This window comes from Haemaphysalis longicornis, unplaced genomic scaffold (genome assembly GCF_048455015.1).
Source record: "Haemaphysalis longicornis isolate Haplotype H1 unplaced genomic scaffold, Haemaphysalis longicornis Haplotype H1 scaffold_8, whole genome shotgun sequence".
NCBI classification, from domain to species: domain Eukaryota; kingdom Metazoa; phylum Arthropoda; class Arachnida; order Ixodida; family Ixodidae; genus Haemaphysalis; species Haemaphysalis longicornis.
In genome coordinates this window covers 177,535,955-177,553,249 of record NW_027526445.1, presented here as the reverse complement: position 1 = coordinate 177,553,249, position 17,295 = coordinate 177,535,955, and the positions used below count along the sequence as shown (strand labels likewise).

The window sequence follows — 17,295 nt, the reverse complement described above, 5'->3', positions numbered from 1 at the left end:
TCCTCCTTTGAGAAACAGGAGAGATAGCGCCAGCCATAGGACACACACAATTCCTTTAGCCTTTGTTTTCGTAGAGCCTGTGCTGCTGTTTCTCATTGCCCTCCTATTTTTGTTTCGTGTCTCTTTGCCCCTTTTTTTTTTTGCTTCTCCTGGTTTCACGTACGTTGTCATCTTACCCGCCAAACATGTAACCGACACATCCACTGTCAGAGCTGCTCCTGAACCATGTGTAACACTCGGCATGACGTGTATATTTATGTGTAAATAAAGTTATTGTTTCAGAAAAAAAAAAAAAAAAAAAAAAAAAGCCGAGTGGGCTGAGGCGTTATGTAGTTCACCGCAAATGTTTTGCAAGTCACGAGTTCGAATCCCCGCGGGTACGTGCTTTTTTTTTTTTTGTAAGTTCACTTTTATGTTTTCCGCCGATGTTTTCTATATTGAGTTCACCTTTTTTTGGGCCGCAACGTTCATGTCTACACGAACTAGTTCACAAAACACGCGCAGGCTGGCACTGGCGCGCTAGCGACTTCTCGTTGGCGTGCTGTTGCCATAAGCACCGACTGCTTGCAGGCAGTGGGCACAGGCCAGAATGAACAGACCCTTGGCCTGGTGCGAACACGCTTTTTACGATACAGGCATGAGGGAGGCAAGCTCCAAATATGGGGGAAAAGCGCATGACATTTGGGCGTCTGCGGGTACGCGGAGGGCGTTCATGCACTGCGTAGGTCTCGGCTAGTGAATGCTACGACTACAAGCCGTTCTGGGAGGCTTATCTTGTGCATTTTACAGCCGCCAACATGGCAGAAGCGCGGTACGATGATTACTGAGATATTGAGAATGCCCATCCAACAACGCCATTGGTTATGTTTTACAGAACCGAAACCGAAACCGAAACTTGTTTGATTGCTAACCTTGGGCATCGTCCAATCACGGCGCCCCTCCTCTCAACGTCACAGCCTTAGTTGGTGCAGCCGCCGCAAACCGCGCATGGTAGTTTTTCTTCTTTCGCGCTTTGTAAAATAATTACCGATTTGTCAACCGGATAAACGATGAAAAGTGTGCTAATTTGAGCCAGTCTACGCAGTGCAAGCAAAAACGGGAGCTTGACAAATTCACTTCAGTGTCCCTTTAACTAGTGAGGAGAAGTTACGTGCATCCTTAAGGCACTTCAGGGTGCTCAACGATGATCGTCTCTGGCAGTGACAAACCGGGTGGCGAGAAACGCTAGGTGCAGGACAAGTAAGCCGCAAGACCCTACCACAGTTCCTGCACAAGGCCGGACTAAATGCTTTCTTATAGACCTGCCCTCCCACTATACTGCTCTCCTTGGTTTCCTTTAGATCTTTTATTTCCCTCTGATCCTCCTTCCTCTCGTTTTAATGCTAAATCATTTAACGGCGTATTCATCAGAAAAGCCACAGCTCGGCATCTGTAGCAACTGAACGGCTCCTAAATTGACCGATGGCGCCAAGAAAATTCAAATAACGTAACTGAACTGACAATAAAATTACAAAAGTATAAGAATTCATTGGAATCCAGCCCAGGGTCTCCTAAATGCGAGTCCAGCTCGCATTGTCGGCTTCAAAGCTTTAGCTTTAGGGTCGTGGGTTCGTGCCTTTAGCTGACTAAAGATGGACCTTGTGAATACTTTGCGGCCATCGAATTAGAAATAGAAAGAGGGGAGGGGCGGGTGGTGAGGTGTCAGCTAGAACGCAACAAACAAAATTCCTCGGGGCACTTAAGTCTATTTACGTGGCTTGAATGCGAAAACATTGGGACTTCTGCGATACTTATGAAAACTGATGTATACTGCTACATCATATTTCCGTACGTGAATCGGGAAACGCGACACCCTTAAAATAACACCAAGTTCCTGAGGTTTGCTCCTCGTCTATGCATTGTACGCCTCCTGCCTTGTTGGCGTATTTGGGTAGCGGACCGCTCTTAGGCGACGCAGAAACCGACACTGGATGTAGAAACCCTTTTCATCAAGAGATACGGCGCGAATCGCGCCGACAGCGCCACCAGACCTAATGGCTTCTCCTGGCACGCTAATTGTCCGCGAGTGCTAATTTTGTGGCTCTGTGAGCTTGATGACGTGCCTCATAACGTGGCATTTCCAAACATCGAATTTTTCTTCTCTTAGGCAACATAACGCTCTCACCTCGAAACGTCGGCAACCAGTACGCACATCTCGACGAGTTTGGCGTTACTTATCCCGTTGTTGGGCTCAATATTAAGATAAGCAGACATTAAGGGTGAATACAACATTGGGCAGACATTCTCAGATAATGAACGGCAGCCTGCCATTGTCCCTGAATAAGAAAGTGTATGACAGCTGCATCTTACCGATACTCACCTACAGGGCCGAAACTTGGAAGCTCACTAAAAGGGTTCAGTTTAAATTGAGGGCGACTCAGCAAACAATGGAACGGAAGATGATAGGTGTAACATTAAGGGACAAGAAGAGAGCGGAGTGGGTCAGGGAACAAACGCGCGTTAAGGACATACTACTAGAAGTTAATAATAAGAAATTGGCGTGGGCGGGGCATGTAATGCGAAGGCACCCAGTCGAAAAACACAACAGAAAAATACGACAGAATGATCCTGTGAGGGAATGGGACATCCTGTAGTCTGTAGTAAACCCTATCCTGTAGTCTGTAGTAAATCCTGTCATGTAGTCTGTAGTAAATCCTGTCCTGTATTCTGTAGTAAATCCTGTCCTGTAGTCTGTAGTTAATCCTGTCCTGTAGTCTGTCGTAAATCCTGTCCTGTAGTCTGTAGTAAATCCTGTCCTGTAGTCTGTAGTAAATCCTGTTCTGTAGTCTGTAGTAAATCCTGTCATGTCTGTTTTCGTAGTAATCCTGTCATGTCTCCAATTTCAACTTGTTTGGCATAAGAAATTTACTTCCCGTGATGTTTTTTCTATTAAGTACCTGAAGTATGCAGGATTTCAATAAATTTCATTTCAATTTCAAAATTTCAATAACAATTTCAATAAAAATATGACCAACAAACATAAGCATTTGGGGTCATTCTTGCCTTTCTGGTAAAAGCTTGAAATTGTTTTCAGTGAATAACTGATTTCAGAAAGCTGTACCAACCGAAAAAAAAAGCAGTTTGCGGTGCTTATCCGTTTTATTTTCCACTTTTTACAACACTTTTCCTGGGCACTACCGTGGCTTCACTTTTTGTCATGGAGAGGCTTTTACTGCCCTCTTATGTTGCTGTTACACCAAACAAATAATTTTTATTTCATTGCCAAATATAAAAACAAAATATGGCGCGTATGCTCCATGATCGTGCTGACTTGGAAACGGTCAGAACTATAATTTCTTTTAGTACAAAACAGCTTTCATCCGCACGTCATGCGAAACTGTGCCTCCTGCAAATTCACGGGAACCTGGACGCTGGTACACGCCGGACGCGGAAACTCGTGGATCCAGCAGCCCCTGGAACGTAACGCTGGAACACGCCCGGCCTTTTTTTTTTAATAGCCGTGTAATTGCAAACCCGCGTAGCTGTTAACAAGAAATACAGAAGTCATTCCTTCAGGGAAACCTCAGTAGCGCTACAAAATTTAGCCAGACTCATTTGGGCACTTTTCAGCTGATTTGGCCGTGCTTCGGAAGCAGGGCCAAATCGCGTCCCATCATCGCGTTCCGTCCATGACGCTCAACCTGTTCATAAAAGCAAATTTATTCTCCCCGATAGAAAAAAAAATTAAACGAGCATCGACAATAACCATTCGAAAATTTCTTCCTTATATTAGTTAGGGCCATTAAAACACAAGTGAACAAATATTTTTTTTACACTGCAAAACGTGAGAGAACGTGAGAAAATTAAAATTGAAAGTCAATCTTTAGCTGGAATGCTTGCCTTTGTGAACCTTGTTTCGTTGCATTCGCACAGCAAGGCGTAGAAGGGTATCCTGTGGCGAAAAGCGCACGTCTCTGTGGTGCTGCATTATCTTGAAGAGTATGCACGTACGATACCTGCCGAAGTCACGCAGGGATCGTAGCAAGTTCAGTCGATTGTCGAAGCACATCGCACGTATTCCAAATCACGCTGCCTGCGAGATTCGTCACATTCACTCACATTAGAGTGCCAATTATCCCAAGCACCCCGGTTAGTCGTCGCTGGAGGGGTCATCACATCGAGATGCTTGAAATCCGGACGACTGATCTTGCTTTTACCACAGCTTCCGAAGCTTCAAATGTTGCTGCTGACACTCCGCGGGGACATAAGATGCACGTTTTCGCAAAAAAGTTAAGCCTAACTTCAACTAGGCAAAGCGCCGGTGTGAAATGTGAACGAGCCACTGGGCCACGCAGCCACCGCAAATTTTGACCGGGAGACGAAAAGCAGGAGGGAACAAAAGAAGGGTAAGGAGGGAACCGGCCGATCACGAGAAGTTGTTTCGCGACCCCTCCTCACCCCTCTCGATTCTTCGTATTCTGGTCACCCCGTCCCGCGAGTTCTGCCGCGCCGCGACATGCCTTCAGTGGGGACGATTCTTCCCCGAACTTCTTCCGAAGGGCCGGGCTAGAGGGAAGGCGCGCGTTTTCTTTCTATCTACATTTATTTTTTTAACACATCTCGGTAATGCAGCGAGTTCACTGGCGCCGTTTCTTTTTTTTTTTTTCACACAGGTAGCGGCCACTGGTTCGCTGTTTTTAAAATCTTATTTTAACTATTTCGGCTTGATTGGACACATGTTTCGCGTTAAAATAAACAAATTGCTCACTAAAAAAATAAAACAACAGCACGCAGATTGAAACAATGGGGCTCTCAAAGACACCCAGAAATGCATGTCAGAATGTGCACTGCAATTATTAGACCACGTCTTCAAAAAGCACATCTTGCTTGTTTGTTATGCGTCCGTTTTGCCAAGGGGTACCCTTGTTGCCTGATTATTTTATCAAACATTGTCCACAGTACAATATATGCAATTGCAATTCACTCAAAGAACCCAAGGAATTTCCGAAGTTCTCTATGTATCCATTTTTTTTATTATGGGGCTACGCTTAGATGCTCCAACATTAGTGTGATTTGTGCTAAGTTGTGTTGTTAATTGCAAATTGGTAGCGAAGATTTTTTCCAACACGGCCGGAATGCTAATGGTCGCAATGCAACAAACGTTCATTACAACAGACGCTTGCAATGCAATTGAACGAGATGACCGTCACTCGCACGCAGCATTGTTTCCGTGCAGCGCACGCTAAAAAAGTGACATTTTGCGGCACCGCACGGGCCGCAAACACCAAGTTTCGGAGCATCTGCGTCGATCGCGGCGCGCGGCATTCCCGTGTACAGCCAAACAGATCCCGTTCGTGCTATCCCCTTCGCATTGGCTGAAGCCCTGTCCCCAAAGGCAATGTCCTCATGTTATTCGATGCTCTCCAGCAACCTTCACGCGTTGCTGTCGTTCAGCGCGGCGTTTTCCTGTGTATTTCGTTTTTTCCGGGCTATTCCATCGCTCTCCTAATGCCGGAAAACGCGGGGTTTTCCGACAGGGTAAGCAAGAGATTTTGTAGCAATACTGAACGGTCTGTCATGTGACACTTTCGCAATGGATCTAAACTTCTCTTTCACACTATAAATATCTGCAGGGACTACAAAATGATCTGTCGCATGGCAGATAATAATGGTAATTACGGAATGATGAATGTAGTGGCTGAAGGACAGTCTGTGGGCCAACAGAAGTTTGTGTAGTGCCTACACGGTGTTGCACAATAACTGTAGTACAACAGAAATGTCTCATGCGACAGAAATTTTGTAGTTCTATTACAAAGGTTTTTGTAGTGGGGACTGCAGAATGTCGGTCGCATGATAGATATGTCTGTTGTACTACATAAATTTCGGTCGTACGACAGACATTCTGTCATCATTCTGCAGAGATTCCTGTCTCACAACAGACCATCCTGCATTTCCAACAGATATTCCAGTTGTGCGACAGAAATGCCTGTCGTACGACAGATTTCCTGTAGTTGTACTACAGAAATTTCTGTCGCACGACCGGCCACCCTGTAGTCCGAACAGAAATTCCTGTCGTGCGACAGAAATGCCTGTCGTACGACAGATTTTCTGTAGTTGTACTACAGAACTTCCTGTCGCACGACAGACCATCCTGTAGTCCCAACAGAAATCCCTGTCGTGCGACAGAAATTTCTGTCGTGCGACAGAAAATTCTGTTGTGCGACAGAAATTCCTGTTGTGTTTTTCGACTGGGCAAGATAACCGTTGGGCATTAAGGGTAACAAAGAGGACCCCTAGAGAAGGCAAGCGTGGTAGGGGACGGCAGAAAGTTAGGTGGGCAGATGAGATCAAGAGGTCTGCGGGAGAAAATTGGTCGCAGTTAGCACAGGACTGGGGTAATTGGATGTGGTGGTGGTGGTGGTGGTGGTGGTGGTGGTGGTGACACCGACGACGACGCCGATGACAGCATAACAAACCCACTCAAATGGATTTTCCAGCGACGTTGACAGTTGGCGCCAGGAGCCGACGCCTGATCCTCCAATCCGCCTCTTTCACAACCCCACTGCGCATGCGCAATCCCCAAGCGGCCAAGTCCCTAAGCAGTCCAGTAGGGGCAGCAGACGACATTCCCCACAGCTCCCGCACAAGCGGGAAGGGGTCGTGGTTGTATTTACATCGTTTGATCTTTTGTGTGTGCTCGTTGTGCGCGGAACAATGCCCACAACTTGTGCTGCGTTCCGCTGTAACTCGGAGTGCCGAAAAGGGAACGGTGTCGGCTTGTATCGCTTCCCGTCGGCCGCACGCGATCGGCTACGGCGGCTTGCGTCGCTCGCGTCGGCTCGGGTGTTGGGAACATTAGGCTTAGCATCCTGGCGCATATTTGATCGCTGCTATCTGTGCAACTGCGAATAACAATCCGCAACACAACTTTTCACTACACTATCATCCCCTTTCTCGCATGTGGAACTCTGTTTAAGTTATAACTGCCGTTTGAGAGATCGGTGACCGAGACATCTGCGTAGCCTGTTTCGATGCTTCCCCGCAGGTATCGCCATCTCTGGGCCGCTCGGCGCAACGCGCGCCGCGGCGACCGGTCAGCGTATACGCTTGCATCGCGGCAGATATATCTGATCGCCGCTTTTAAAATAAGCCCAGACAACAATCCCTAGCACAATTTTTCACCACACTAACACCTACTTTCTCGCATGTGGAACTTTTTAGCGATCAGATTGACAGAGCAGCGACAAGCGCGGTTGCTACCGTGGTCTGCGCCGGTTCGAGCCGCTGAGTGCGTCGAGCTGGCAGGCGCGGCCGGCGTGTGCGCGGACTGTTTCCGATGGCAGAAAACGCTTCAAGATTGCTTGCTTTATCCATTTCTTGCGAACAAAAGCGGAGAATCTACAAATTCAGCTCAGCGATCATCGTAGTTGACCGTTGAGCAAAAACAGTCGGCGGAGCGACGCCGACGACGCATCTCATGCCCGCATCGGGCCGTCTCAAATTCACGCGTACGACTAGTCGTGGCGACAGTCGTAACGATCAGTCGCATGCGAATCGCGTGTACCAATCGTACATGTGTCCAGCGCTTAAAGGCATTTTGCGAACTGCCGGCCTTTGTTGAGCTGGCGATCGCACTTCATGCCAGGTGACTCCAAGTACTGCTCGCTCTGCTACTCGGCCGGCACACCGGGCACACGGATCTGTCCGAGATTTCTTTGCCAGCCCTCATTCAGTGATAAGAAGCCGCCTGGTATTATGTGATGACCAGGGGCTGTCATCTTAAGGCGTTATAACACCAACACAGAAGAAAAACTTCGGCTGCTCCTCGCCGTAATGTGGGATTGCCGTGCATACAACGAGAACGCAGCCGGAGGAAACGCCGGCAAACCCTACGGCTTCAACTTCCGCTAGGCACGCTAGGTGGCAGCACACCGCAATGAAAGAGGCGGATTATATTTTGAAGCGACACTGCGGGGTTGAATTCTTTCGCATTCCCAACTTATGAGAAGTGCTCCAATTTTCGCGGTCCTTCCCACGTACGTACCGTCGTTTTACTTCCTTTTTTCTCCCCGTCTCCCTTCATGTGCCACACGAAGAAATCGCGAATAGAAAGAATAAACATTCATTATGACCCTCCATTGTGATCGCGGTCACTCCGGACCAGTGAGAGGCGTCCTCAATCCAGGGCTTCGAGGTTGTAGCCAGCAGTCCGCGGCTACAATATAAAAAAATCCAGTGCAAAAGCTTCCCACCATTCAGTGCTTTTAAAGTCACATTATGTATGCACTGGTTACCTTCACTTGTGCGACCTAGATTACACTATACATGATCAGGATAACACTAGCCAACGTGAATGGGAGGCTTAGTGCAAAACAGACGAGGAGGGTGGCAAACGAGACAGGCGTCTGTCTCGTCTGCCACCGTCCTCAAGACTCCCATTCGATATGTAACAACTAACCCAACTGCACGTTTTACTAACTCACGAGATCTGTGCGCTCTCTTTTATTTCTCGCTGTGCCCTGGTGTCCTCAGAGCATTCCTTCTGAAGCTTTAACAACCACTCAGAGGTGGTTACTACTGTGACTCCCAGCGTTGCCGCTGAAGCACCACACAGGCCTTATCAATATGGGTTGCCTCAGATCTAGCGAAGGTCGGAGGGCAAAGTGAAAAGCCCTTGGGGACACCAACCGAAAAGCGTGGGGTCGTCGATGTGTTGTCGGCGAGCAGCAACTCGCAGGGTCGATCAGAGAAGGGGGTGGTTGGCCCGTGACTCGCTTCTCGTGTCTGTTGAACGAGCAGGAAAAGCTGTGGGGCGAAAACGGAGGACGGAGGAGCGGGGTGATTGGGGAACCCATGCTGGGACGCACAGCGGCGTGTTTATTCCGGAACGTGCGCTGGCCCGCTCTGAAAGGCCAATGCGCGGAGCCACCCCCCGTCTAGCCGAACCTGAGCAACCCCTCGAAGGTAGCGAGAAAGCCTTGCAATCTCTTCATAGCTTAAGTGTCTGTATCTTTCCTGGTGTAATTGACAGTATCAATGTTCCTTTAGTGATTTTAGTGTGATCCACTCCCGCTGATGAATGTGTGCAACCATTGCCGCGGCGATGACACCGTGTTTGGGCTTTTGTACTTACCTGTATGGTTTCGAGAGGAGCTCGTTGCATGCGACAGCAAGCCTTGTGGTGGATGGTTGGGGTACGCACACTCCGCACGCGGGGAACCGGGTCCTTTGTCAGCGGCCAAGCGGCCCCTGAAAAAGGTGCGTGGTTCAAAAGGCAACGTGTTGGCATGCACGCACGTCGCATGGACAAAAAAAAAAGCGTAAGAACAAGCACAATGGAAAATGAAGCGTGCCGGGGAGGCGACCGGTTATCTTCGAGCCAGGCGACGGGCACGTCAATATAAGCTGCTCGCTGCTTTAGTGGCCGATGAAAATACGCCCGTAAAAAGTATAGGCAGCAGGCAGGGTTTGTGCATTGGCGACGGAAGAACGGCAAGCAAGAAAGTGGCGTTTTTTTTTATTATTTCTCGTTTCTGTCAGGCAGGGCGAAATTTTAAGGGGGTCCTTTGCAAGACTTTTGATGGAGTTCCCGTGCTGTCGTTCGAAGGTCGCGGATGAATGCCAGATGCTTTATGTTAAGTGTCTGGCTTAGGGCGTTAACATAGATGCATTCTGGGTTCAACCGAGGTTATACGCTTGACATATGATGCTCGTCAAGGGTGTTTTAAATGTCGCTGCACATTTTAAGCCAAACGTTTAAGAGATACGTGGCGTGTTCTTTTTTACCTAAACGTAAGCACACCCACACCCAATTAACTACTTGTCCTTTAAGATTTGGAGGAAGTTTCCACGCGCAGATGAATACATATAATTTTTTGAAAGGCGTTTCATATTTAAAATAGCTTTGACTCGAAGTTTGCGATCGGTCACCATACTTAAAAAGTGAAAGTCATATCCCAAACTTTTAAAGCACCCATGGAAGGGGGTTCGTTTTAAGCCTAAGTTTGCAAAAAATCCCCCTGCCGTATTCGAATACAGTAGGCCCAGCATCTTAATCTAATCGGAATAAGTTCTGCCTACACTGCTGAATGGCTTTTTTCCTCCCAAATGTAATTCCACCTACCGAGGAGATATTACGTAGGTGCATTTCGACAATTCGGCCGGAATAAAACAACCTCCCTCTTCGCAAAGACTACTTAGTCGAAAGGTTTTACACCATCTGTTTAGGCAAATTAATTGCGACCACTGCAGTGGTTTTCCTAGAAACGCTTACGAAATTCCACAACGGTTGTTCTAACCACGTGTAACGCTTCCTGCTAATCTTGTAATTGCTAATCTTCCTGGTAATCGTTCCGGTGTGACGCCAGTTATTAAAGACGCAATCTCTAAACATTCACCCAGCTTGGGTTTTTTTTTTTTTTTTTTTTTGTAAAGGGGGGGGGGCGTGAAAATTTCGCCGTAGGAAAACTTGTGCGCCTCTTTGCACAAAACAGGACTGCACGTTAGCTTCGGCATGGAGTCCGAAGCTAACTTGATACATGATAGCTTAAATCCTGGGATTAAGCAACTGGCGACAACGACCTCGCGCTTTCCTTTGAGGTGTCCAAACCTGCAATCCCGAACAATTCATCAGAAAAGCAGCATACTTAATCCCAGATGCTGACATCGTTTACCTCTTTTCGATCCCGGCGAGAACTGCGCTTGCCTGAGGGCCACATTATGTCAGTCCCTTCATGGACTGGCAATTACTTCGTTTCTCCAGGACGATCAGGGTAGGAAGCAGGTGACCAATGAACACGGGATCCTGTCGCTGAAGTACGTCCATCGCTAGGCTAGGAGAGTGGCTTCATGACCTGTGAATGATAAGTTTAGTTAATTTACGCTTTGTTAATTTGCAATGAAATAAGTAGCTGGATGTGGGAAAGCGCATGCAGTGATCTCAATTGGTAAAGACGTCAAAGAGACGAACGCATATATATTTGAGAACCAGTAACCCACGGGAGCTAAAATAAAAACACCAACCTAACAGCGTGGTTACCAAACTCCAATTCGTGGTTGGTCAAATTGGGCAGCTTATAGGAAGAAAAACACAGTAGCGGCCTGTGGATTTGTGTACTAGCTTCAGCGCCCTAATGCCTTGGCATCAAACACAGCGAAATCCTCGCGATGGAACGTTTAAATAAGGAACGCCGTTCCCTCTCTTTGCCGTTCCTTCGTAAACTAACCAATTTCCGTTACAGTTAACGAAACGGTGCCGTTCCTCCTTATTTCCCAAGAGGAACTAGTTTCAGGGACGCCGTTCCGTACATCACTGGGCGTTGGTATCTGCTGCTGAAGCTCTACAAACGCTTCCACACAAAGAATGGCTGACCGCAACAAGCACCACCGAAGAGCAAAAACGACTGACGGCGTACATCCCGCAACGGCTTGAGGACGTCACTACATGTCCTCTGGAATAACAGGACCAAGCAGGCCCACGTTCGTGGTCAGTTAAAGCTTGTCTATCTCTTTTTTTCGAAAAGGACGTGCCTTGAAAAGTCCACTGCAAGCGTCCAACAGCAGCCGATGCAAGATTGCTTAGCCTTCACGTTTGCTTGGACCTGGACGTAGCCTGAAGCTGCAGTTGGGTAAAGGAAGTACAGATGCAGCTTGTTACTTGAGCCCCGGTGGACAGTTTTGTGAAATTCTAGAGCAGCCGCGTTCTTTTTCGGAACGAAATTGGCAAAGCAGGAAAGGAGTGTTGGCGGACGAGGCCGTTCGGTCTGCTGCGACGTAACCGGCGACATTGCAGTGTGCAGCAAGCCCCTGTTCCACACTCAGCCGCTCCCGTATTGCTCGCTGGTGTGGGAATTGCGAATTACCGAGGGCAGCTGTTATTTCGGAAGTGATGCTAAGAGCTCGATTGCTGACCTTGAATAAGTGAAAACAGCCCATTTATTATGTGTCGTAAAAGTTGCGTACGAACTCCTCCCCCTTCTGTAGAGCTGCTAGATGAACGATGCGCATAAATTACGCGCATAAGTCATGCTAGCTTCCTTGTTAGGCTAAGAATTTGTGGTTTTCACGTGAGAAGGAAACTCTGAAATGGTGGACGTAGGCACCGGCACGTCTGCAACTGCTAGCGGTAGTTGGTGACTCTTCGCATGACGATGATGGTTGCGGAGTATTTCGGGGCAGAGATCTGACGGCTGCGTTTCGCGAGAAATTCGACAATTTATCGTATCTCACACTGAATCCTCGCGCGCCAGCTCACGTTTGCTACGGCCTGAGCCCCACCATCGTCTGCGTACATCAAAATCTAAACTTACTGCGGTAGCACCGCTCAAGACTGATCGTACAGATGTGAAACTAGTTGGGCGCTGAAGTACTCCACGGGCAACGTTGTAAGGTATTGTCCAACCATCTACCGTCGCCCGTCGATGTACCTCTTAGGAACCACCGGCTTCAAAGCAAAGTGGAGGCTTCCCGGCGCTGTCGCTCTGTTGAAACCGTATAAAGAGCCCACACATTTCGACTCAGTTCGCCCAACTGCACTCTTCACTTTCTTTGCTAAACTAATGAAAAGTGTGGCGCTGCCTCGTTGGGACAGGAACCTAAGCGCATACTGCAGATATGGGGCCTCCGTCAAAGGTCATAGCAGCATCCAGAGTCAGTAGTAGTAGTGCCACTTTATTTTACATTGCGATCAGGGTAAGGGGGTGGCGGTGGCACAAAGGGCCCCCGCGGCGTCCAGTGCTCTGGCCGTGATGGTTTCTTGGGTTGCCAAGCCGGAGCTCTCCAAAGCCTGCTCTCAGTGAGAGGGGGATGGGAAAAAGGGGAAAGGGCCTCGTGGACGCTCACATTGGGAGTGGAAGAGTGCGTCCAGCGCGCCACATGAGGGGCAGTCAGGGGAGACGAATTGGTGTGGGTGGGTGGGCACAAAAAAATCCAGGGAAGCTCGCACTCATGCGCAATACTTGAATCCTGAAGCTGTTTTACGTGAGCATTGACGAGCACATATTTTCAGTACCACGCCCTGCCTTTCGGATCGCGCCCTCTTCCTCCGCAATGCCAACTATGCGCTGCCAGGCAATGCCAAAAACTGCGAAGACGCTGCGCGCGAGGTGTCTTGTATGATACTGATCGCATGCTCCCGACGACACGATGACGCAATCTCCCGAGCGAAGGGCTGTCCAACGATACTGAGCGCATGCGCATGCTCCTCTCGACTGTTGAGCCGGCCGCTATCACGTGTCTTTCCGTTGTCAAGTTGGTGTTGCGAGAATTTGCGACACCTGCACGACGCCTGCAGAATAGCGTTCCTCGTGGGGAGTTTTCGGCGCTCACGAACCCCGAACGTACGGCCAGTAACAACTGCACTGCTGTTGAAAGAGTGCGGTGTAGGAAAGTGTGGGTTTGCAAGAGCCGCCACATGTGAGCTTCCGGCGGAGTAAGTGAAGTGCTTGGGAGCGGTAGGTTCCTGCGGAGGAGGCGGAACCTCCTCCTTGTACGTTAGAAGGTGACTGCCCTTGAAGTTCGCGTGAAACGCGCAAGGACTCGAAGGCAGGAAGACATTATGTTCGTATTCAACTCCTTCCGTAGATAACAAAACAATTTCGCCGCAACGAGCGCTATCAATTGGAAACTCGACAAAGCCTATACGAACATCCCCCGCCGAAGGGGTGCGAGTGAGCAAAAGAATACCTTTGGGCACTTAACGGTCAGAAAAAGAGAAAAAGAAAACGTCGGTACAGAAAAAAAAGACACGCGGAGAGACGCATAAGAAGTTTGTGTGAAAGGCTGCCGATAACAAAACAGCCAAAACCGTCCTTCAACTTGCGCAACCAACGTGTTTTTCCTACCGCCAGCGAGGTTGCGTAAAGGCCAGACAACGCCACAGCGGGCGGTCCCGGTTCATCACCCGCATTCTCATGCAAAGGTGTTTAAAAGGCCCGAACTCCCCGCGGGGCGCCACCCGACCAGGAAGAAAGCCTCATACCAACCCCCTACCGTTTTTCTGGCGGCACATAAGCGTACGATTTAGAAGTGCGCCAGATAAAAGGAGCAGTTGGAAACAGAGAGAGCCGGCTTTCCTCGAAACGCCCGCACGTGTGTCGTTCCGGGGTCGGGTGTGCGGCGAGATGGGTAGAGGGGGAGGTTGTGTGCCCTTCGTCTTGAGTCATCCGGGCCCCGGTGCGCCAAAGGAAAGGTCCCCGCATGGGGGGTGGTACTACAATGGCACCGCTTTGTTCCGACTTGCACGGTCTCCCTGCCTCCTCCGAGCCGCCCCTTGGAAGCGGGCCCCCGTCGACCGTTCGGCTGGCGAACTTGCCTGCGAGATCGATGTGCCCCACGTGCGAGACCTGGGCTCATAACCAATTATTATAGAAGCCTGCGACGAAAAAAAAAAAGGCTCCTTCTTAACCTTGCATGCATAACTGCATGCCTGCCATTGCCTCGCGATTGCTTCTTCTTATTTTAACTTTCTTTTTCTTTGTCTTCTCTCCAGGGAGCCTCATCGTTCATTGGAGAGAAAGCCTGTGAGGTGCTGCGACGGAAAAACCCACATCACGAAGCGCGCGGGGAGAAAGCGGGGAGATGAAGAAGGAGGGACAGCAGGAACAGCTCTGTCCTTGCGACTCCCGACTTTTGTTGTGGCACGGTGCTCTTCCTCATAAGCGGTCGTCCCACCTCGCAATTATTTTCTGGCAGTGCACAACTTACCGGGGTATTTGCTGTGAAGCGCACGAATGAGCCAGCGTAGCCACATTGTCATAGCAGGCGAGCAGCGCCACCCGGCAGGACCTCTCGAGAACTCTTTACTTGAAGGCCAGCACAACGCCTTTGGTCTCTGAGGCTCATTAAAAAATATATATATCTGCTTCTGCGGAAGGCAAAACGGCTGGTACGCAACTTACAAGTTATACGACACACACTCATGGTAGCCTACACCATATAACCCCACCGGCTTCATCAGTAGATACCTTCAAGCTTACCCGACCGCTGGTACCATCTCCCCTGTCTGCGCATATATGTTAGGGAGTATGATTCCATCATATAGCGCCTACAGCTGACACTGCACTCCTAGCAGTACCGCTTCTGAGGACCCCGCCAGTTCAGGCCCAAGTTCTGGTGGTCCTTCATGTTTCCGAATACATCCTCAAGCGCCTTCAGCAGGGTCTTTCCGGCGCAGCTAAAGAGGGTCCTCGATATTACTCAATAGTTACCCACCGAAAGATTTCCCATCGTGTTGCACTGGACTCCCTCACACGTGGGAATGAACGGAAGCCAAATGGCGGACCATGCAGTTAACACAACATACGTTGTCTCGGCGCCCAAGTACGCTGGTGACAAGGCAAAGCGCAACCAGTAGCGCTATCTCTGGGGGCTTCAAGACGTTACTACATCAACATTTCTTGTCTATGCGACCACACCCCTTCAGCCGTGCGCCTTAAGAGGATATTAGCGAGTAGATGCCCCCCTCATTTGCAGACTGCGAAATAGATCAATCAGCATACTCCAGCACGGCGGTTCATGACCCTGTGTGCGGACTGCACAACAACTAGGAACCCTGACATCTTTCTCTGTCGAGTTTTTGCGGAAAGGCCTGGACGGTTTGAGTCTGAAACGTTTTGCGTATATGGAACTGAGACACTGTGGGTATCAAAGCGGCTCAGAGCAAGGCGGGTGGCAACGCTGCTGAAGTTTGTCGACGATGTCTCATGTGCAAGCGAATGGCAGCGTGCTTGTATCGCCTCCGAAATTATCAGGGCGTTCAGATTGATTGTGGGGTTTAACGCGCCGACGCAACGCAGGCGATGAGGCGCGCCGTAGTGGAGGGCTACGGATTAATTTTGACCACCTGGGGATCTTTATCGTGCGCCGAAATCTCGTACACACGGGCGTTTTTGCTTTTCGCCTCCATCAGAAAAGCGGCCGCCGCGGCCGAGAATCGAACCCGCGACCTCGTGCTCAGCAGCGCAACGCCTTAGCCACTGAGCCACCGCGGCGGGTATCAGGGCGTTCAGGCGCATCAAGTGTCTGCAAAACTCGCAAGGCTAATCCCACTGACAGCTACTTGGGGACGCAGCAGCGGCAGCAACGGGACGTATGGCAAACCTTAAACATAAAACGTTGTAAAAGCAGTAGTTGTTTTCTTTTTTTGTTTGTTTTCCATCTGAAGTGTTGTTTTTACAACGCCTTAGCCACGGCCCTACGTTATATATTTCCTTTCGTCAATAATAGGTCTATTTCTCTTCTTTTCCTTAACAGCCAATTTCTATATTTTTGCATTGTCTCTGGGATAAGAAATTTTTCGACATTACAATAACCTTCGAGTGTAGTCACAGTTTATGGTTTGCGACTTTTGTAAGAACAGCTGTGGCTTTTATCATTTATGCCATGTATCGACTTGACCGGACGATCACGGCTTTTCTTGACCGAGGCTATCGCAGCTGTATTTGTCTTGTTAGGAGAAATACGTTGACATTCAAATGTCCTCAATTTGTTTCCTTTTCCTTCACGAATTTCATCAGGACGAGGCCATTCTATCTGTGCAAGGGCACTACTGATATCACACTGATTAATTCTTGTTATGTTTGAATTTCCAGCCAAGTAACCGCATGCAGTCTGCCGCTTCAATGATCACTGAACAGGTACAGGTCGAGTCGCCTTCGAGTTTGGGTCAACAGGCCTCCTTGCTGCTCCCTTACTTCCGCACAAAGGCACACTCACTCACTCACATCAATAATTTAGACATCGCATTCCCATTGTCGCATCAAACACGCCGCATTAAAAAAAAAAATTACAGTATCGGCCGGGAAACTGAAGCAAACGCTACAAATACGGAGTTAGAAGCGAAGGAAGCACCTAGCAGTTTTGACCTTCATCTTATTCGATGCCTCCCCCATCCCGTTTCCGTGGTGTAGCGGTTATCACGTGCGCCTCACACGCGCAAGGTCCCCGGTTCGATCCCGGGCGGAAACAAGTTTTTTTTTTTTTTTTTTTTTTTTCCAGATCAGTGTTGTTCATGCCAAATCGTCTGTAGGATTGAAAGTGCTGTTTTGGACCACCGAGGCGCTCTGATTTCATCGATACACACATTTATATGACGCGCAGTAAAGTTTTTCTTGCGTGACGAATCTGCAGCATGATACCGGCGCTCGTGTTCTTGCTTGAGTCACGATCTCAGCATTGTGACGCCACCTCGAATTATGTATACACTGAGCTATAGCAAGTGAGGGTTGATTAAAGAAAACATATCCTGCTGGGAGTTCTGATGTTGAGTCAACTGGGGCGGAATGAAGTGTGTGTTACAAAATATGGTAAGAAAGCTAT

At 48.9% G+C, this 17,295-nt stretch overlaps 1 long non-coding RNA gene and 1 other non-coding gene across 2 annotated transcripts in view; one reads left to right on the top strand and one right to left on the bottom strand.

Annotated features, from left to right (window-relative positions):
* Positions 1–10,763, bottom strand: part of LOC144150234 (uncharacterized) — a 101,876-nt gene extending 91,113 nt beyond the window's left edge. Inside the window, exons 1-2 of the long non-coding RNA XR_013318466.1 lie at positions 10,653–10,763; positions 9,113–9,228 (exon numbers count right to left, since the gene is read on the bottom strand). This is a non-coding gene — a long non-coding RNA (uncharacterized LOC144150234). The remainder of the gene's footprint in view (positions 1–9,112; positions 9,229–10,652) is intronic.
* A 6,108-nt stretch (positions 10,764–16,871) lies between these two features.
* Trnav-cac (transfer RNA valine (anticodon CAC)) lies at positions 16,872–16,944 on the top strand. The gene has a single exon. It is a non-coding gene; the product is annotated as a tRNA-Val (tRNA).
* The last annotated feature ends 351 nt before the right edge of the window (positions 16,945–17,295 follow it).